The sequence below is a fragment of the Temnothorax longispinosus genome, chromosome 6, assembly GCF_030848805.1.
Source record: "Temnothorax longispinosus isolate EJ_2023e chromosome 6, Tlon_JGU_v1, whole genome shotgun sequence".
Lineage (NCBI taxonomy): Eukaryota > Metazoa > Arthropoda > Insecta > Hymenoptera > Formicidae > Temnothorax > Temnothorax longispinosus.
Window position 1 is genome coordinate 10,637,991 of NC_092363.1, and position 6,000 is coordinate 10,643,990.

Sequence of the window (6,000 nt, forward strand, 5' to 3'; positions counted from 1 at the left end):
TCGACAATTTCTGGAGTTGTTATTTTAAAATTGTGTTTTAAAGTTATCAATATATGGATATGTGGCAAACCACGTTTTTGGAATTCAATAACATATACATATGCTGCAACTAAACCAAAAAAATTTTGTTTAGTAATCAAATCTATTAAATAGTCTTTTTTAATATTAAAAACACGAGCGCAAATATCAGGTCTATCGGAAGCTTGTTGTCCAGACAAAAGATTTTCCTCGATTTCACGCCATTTTGGATTACAGGTCATTGTGATAAAAAGATCTGGTTTACCAAATTTAGCAACAATTGCCATTGCATCTTGATAATTTTGTTGCATGTTACGCGGTGATCCGATAAACGTAGAAGGAAGTATAATCATTTTTCCAATACGTCCATTTAAGTTATTCGCCATATTTTGCATATAATCTATTAAACCTTGATATGTTTCAGAGCGTAATTCTTTTTGATGATTTTTGCAATAATCCATTCTATCTTTTTCAATTTTTACGTAATTATCTACAAGCCATTGTTGGAATAAGCGTCGTCCTAATAAGAAAACATTGAAGTCATTACGAATAGCCATATGATACTTAATATATTGTCCTCTTGTTATTCGTCTCTCGCTATTTAATTTCTTTAAATGACGATGCCATCCTTGAGTACCATATGGGTAAAACAATGGATATATCCATGGTTCAACATTTGGATCCATAGTACTAACTCTTTGCAAAGTTTTAGTATTTTTATTACGTATTATAACATATGATTCTGGAATTTCTCCGTCAGCAGTTGTTGAAAAAACTGCAGCAACTTCATTTGTTCTTTGGATATTATATCGACGTCGATCCATTCCTGGCTTTAAAGTGAATACTAATTGTAATTCCGATAATGATTCATTAGATGTTAATTGTCGTTGATTTTCTAATTCTTCGCCCATCATTTGATATGATTTAATAAATATATTACTATTTCGCATTATATGCTCAAGATTTTGTACGATTTCGAAATCCAGATTCAAATTTTCTTTTAGACGATGGTCTATCGCTTCGTTTGAATCTACAATAAAAAGTTGACCATAAGCGGGACTTTCATTTTGTGCAGCATATAATGCTGTATTAATCTGATAATATATTTGTCCTTGTATTTTGAAGCAGTATGGACCAGGTCGTCTATTTTGAAAATTAATTAAATTAGCGTTAAATGACGCAAATGAAAATGAAGTATTGTAACTACGAATATGTTGTAAGAAATGATTAGATTTTGCATGATTTCCATCAATTAAAGCATGTAAAAATTTAGGGAATTCAGGTAAAGGTTCAAGATATACTGCTCCATGATTGCAACAATCGTGAAATGAATTTCCTCTATTGGAAACTTTTTCAGCTGCAAAATGTTTAGCATTGCAATGAATACACAATACATCCATAGGTCCAATGTAATATTCAATTAAATCGTCATTTAATACTGTATTACTAATATTTAAATAAGATTGTTTTTTTTTACGTAATCGATAACGAGATTGATATTCTGCACATGTAACACGTTGTCTTATATTAACAGATGATGTACTGGCGATACAAATAGTATCAGATATTTGACTAACTATTAAATTATTTTTATTAATTACTGCTTTTACACTTTGCCGGCGATTATATTGATTTTGTGCTTTTTTTTCGCGACGTTGTCGTTGAATTTTCTCTTCTTCTTCTGCACAACGTATTATTTTTTGTTTAGGCATTTTATTAAAATATAAATAAATATATTAGAATATAAATAATACTTTACAATATTATGGAATACTTTTTAATATATAATATCTCTTTTTTAAATATAAATATAATCCTTATATTATACTTATATTTCAAATTTTAGATACAATATTAATTTATTATTATAATATTTATTATTATAATCAGTTTTATCATCATCATTATTATTGTCATTATTATTATTCTCATTATCATCATCATTATGCATAGTATCAACATCATTATCATTATCATCATCATCTATAGTATTAATATCATCATTATTATTGTCTTAATTTTTTAATTATATGTTAAATTAAAATTATTGATTTCTTCTCATATATACAATGTATAATATAAATATAGTGCAATAATTAATTTTGGATAAAATAATTTAGATGTAATTTATTTTACAATTTTGTCGTGTAATACAATCTCTTATATACAATTGTAATTTATATTATAGTTTAATATAATTTTTTATATTTTCTTAAATATTGTTATTTTTTAAATAAAACAATTAAATTATTTTAAACTATTAAATAAAATGTCGTAAATTTGTAGCAACTGCTGCTGCAGCAGTTACTGCCTTCTAAGCAGCTGCTGTCTACCTAAAACAAAAATTAAGAGATTAATATTTATATAAATATATTATATAATAAATATATTATGTAACAATATGTATAATACAATATAAAATGTTGTGTGTGTATATGTGTGTGTGTATTTGTATATATACATGTATACACACACACACACACACACACACACACACACACACACACACACACACACACACACACATACATTCATACATTTATACACATACATATATCGATCATAAAATTTTTCTAACACTTCCTGAAATATTCTCTATAAATTAAAAAAAAAGTTATCAAGATATTCAAATTTCTTTATGTTTTTTTACTTTATTTGTTCAAAAATATATTATTATAAAAATTTTGAGTAATTAAAGTAAAGACAAACATGTAAATAGAGCCATTTATATAAAACAAAGAACAACAACAACAAGTAATTATTTATCTTATAAATTATATAATGTTAAGAATTCTTACAAATTAATTATTAATCTAAAAAAGAGAGAAAAAGAGAAAAGGAAATAACCATATCACTGGAAGATTAAGAAAACTTACCTGTACTGAATGTGCGAACATGAACACTTTAACAGGAAACTTTATTTATTTTTTTTGTGCAAACTTTTAACACAATTATTTATTTGAACACGATGCACAGAATAAAAGACGTTCTGAAAATACATAATTTTTTCAAATACTACGTAAAGTTATATTTTAAACAACAAAATATATTTAAACAACAAAATATATCAAAATATAACGTGTAATATATATTTATTACACGTATATATAACGTGTAATAAATATATATTACACGTTATATATACTTTCCCTAGAGAAAAAGTATATTCAAGGGTATATTTTGTATATTCAGTCTATGTAGTATTTTGGCTTTATTCGTATATAGAGATTCAATATAGGTATATTCAGTCATGTATATTCTGTATACACAGCAAAATATTGAATCTCTATATATAGGTAAAACCAAATAAATACTATATACAAGGTGTTCCATTTTAAAAAACGCATCTCAATAATTCTTCAACAAAGCATTTTTAGTAAAAATGTTTCAAACAAAAGTTGTACGGTTTCGAGGGACACATAAGATGGTGTCATTGGTTTGATTTTGAATAGGTATTTGAAGATTACATGAAGGTCACCTTCAATTTTTTAAATAGAATCTCCCGTATTATAATATATTGTTTAAAAGGAGATAAAATAAGAAAAATTTTGTCGCAAGCAGGGAGTAAGATATAAGGAGACTGATCTCCATACTTGGTACCCGCAAAAACCTAGCCTGATTTTGGGCGAAAGTTGAGTGTTAAATGTTGTCACTCACAGCGCTTGTGTTCCATCATCGGTTGGTCACGTGACGATCCGTTTCAATGTTCAAGTGTCAACTTGGCGACAACAGTACGTGCCGACACACACACGTCACGGTAAAAATTTTTTATATAAAACAATATTTAAATATATATAATTATATAAAATTATATAAAATATTATATAAAATATGTCCATATATAAGTTTGTTTTTCTCCTGTATATAATCTCTGTTTGTATGTACAAGAAAAATAATAAGAAAAAGAATTAGAAAATAATATGATTATATATGATTATATATGAACAAGTTTTTCACATTTGCACAGACTTTATAAAAAAAAAAAAAAAAAAAAATGCAAAAATTATCCTTTTAATTATTTTTTAATTCTTTTTCTTATTATTTGTCTTGTACATACGAACAGAGATCATACAAAAAAAAAAGAAACATAGTATGGACATATTTTATATAATATATTATATTATATTATATGATTATATGTATATATTTAGATGTTTTTATATAAAAATTTTTTTGGTGCATCAAAACGTTTACGTTTCATTCCTCATTCTCTGAAGAAAATGTGTCAGTTTCCGCATCTGCAAAGATATGTTTGAAACGCAAAAGATCATGTTCGAAATGCAAGCCTTTGAATGATGCAAAAAGTCGTATAAATGTCCAGAACATGTAAATAAATATTACAAATATATATAAATATATTATAAATATTATCACTTTTCTTATCACTTTTCTTATTCCTTGATCGCAAGTTGTTACGTCCCGATAGATCGCAGCCGCGAAGGGGGCGGTACTCGGATCGCTTATACGGGACTAGTCGCTTTTCGGGTTATCGAGCCAAGGGGCTCTATCCGGGGATACCTGCGACCGAGGTAATTCGCTATCCAGACGCTCGTCACCAAATCGTTTGCCCGATCCGCACCCTCACTGGGAGATTTAGATTCGGTAGTTCATCACCGTACCGTTGATTCAGAGGATTCGTCAGATATCGTTCAAACGGTTCTTCTACTCTAGTGCATGCGTAACATTCGAAAGCGGGCCGACAGTCGGCTAGAACCTTACTGCACTCGCTACACGTGGGGAACTCTATTCGCGGCCCGTATTGCACGAAGTGCCTGAGAACGCCTTCGAAATCTTGCCGGAAGGGCTGGTATTGGCCGAGCTGGCAATCCTCACAAATAATGACCCCCGTAGTTTTATTTTGGAAAAACAACGACCAGACACAGATTTCCGTCATTAGCCATGCTCTGATAAGGCTAGGGGGTGAAACTACCTCCGGAGGTTGCCGATTTACTGGATGTCCGGGACACATGAACAATGGAGCGCTAAAATCTAGTTTGGGAGATGGCGATTATCGTAGATTCGCGTTCTAAATATTGGTCTCCTCCCTCGTGTTCCACCAAACGTTTTACGTTAGAGAATATTTCACAGCACGTGGTACACGCGGAGGGGCTCTGAATTTCTCCGATCACGACGTCGCACGAATCGCACTCTTCGACTTTGTATCGGTAACCGATATGCATATAATGGCGGACTAAGCAGTCGTACTGGCGGCGTTGCGGGCCCGTTAGGTCTCGGAAACACTCTTCACAGAGGTAGTGTTTGCTATCACGATTTTGATGGCAGATAGTAAAGACACACACGGCGCGCGATAACCAATTCCGCCGCGCAATTCTGGAGGCCAATGGGGTTAGTCGGCGCGCGGGGCGTCGCGTGCGCGGCTCGCTCATGCCGTTCGCTTAGCGCCTAGGGGCGTCGTCACTTACCTTTAGTCGAGTTCCAATGGGTGATCCGCGGTGCCCCAGTGTTCTGGTGGTGAGGCGTCAAACCACAGGTGTAGAATCTCGGCGCGGCGCTGGATCAGGCGGATCCGGTGGGGGTCGTCCTTTTTGATTGAAGCGATGAATTCCCAAGATGGAACTGGTGGTGGATTGTCGGAATCTCCCCCCGGTGTGAAGGTGATCGGGGTTAGCCGATAGTTCTGGGCCTTCCGGAATGCTTGGTAATCTGCTCGAGACTCGGCCTTGTCCAGTGGAACGTAGATGTATTGTATACTTTTAATGTTAATTTTGCGCACTGAAGTTACGTTTTCGAGTTTTGGTCTCGCGTCCGCCTTGCACGCGGAACTCGCGACGAAGTACTTTTCGTATTCAGGATCAGGCGCGTAATCGGAAAGGACTCCTAACAATGGATTCGGAGGGATCCCGAACAAAAGGCAGTTGAGCCTGCGGGTGCGTACCTTGAGTCTGATTCGTCGCGTCTTGGGCATTTGTTAACTACTGATTGAGGTTAAAAGACAAATACGCTTCGGTTGACTCTCCTTGC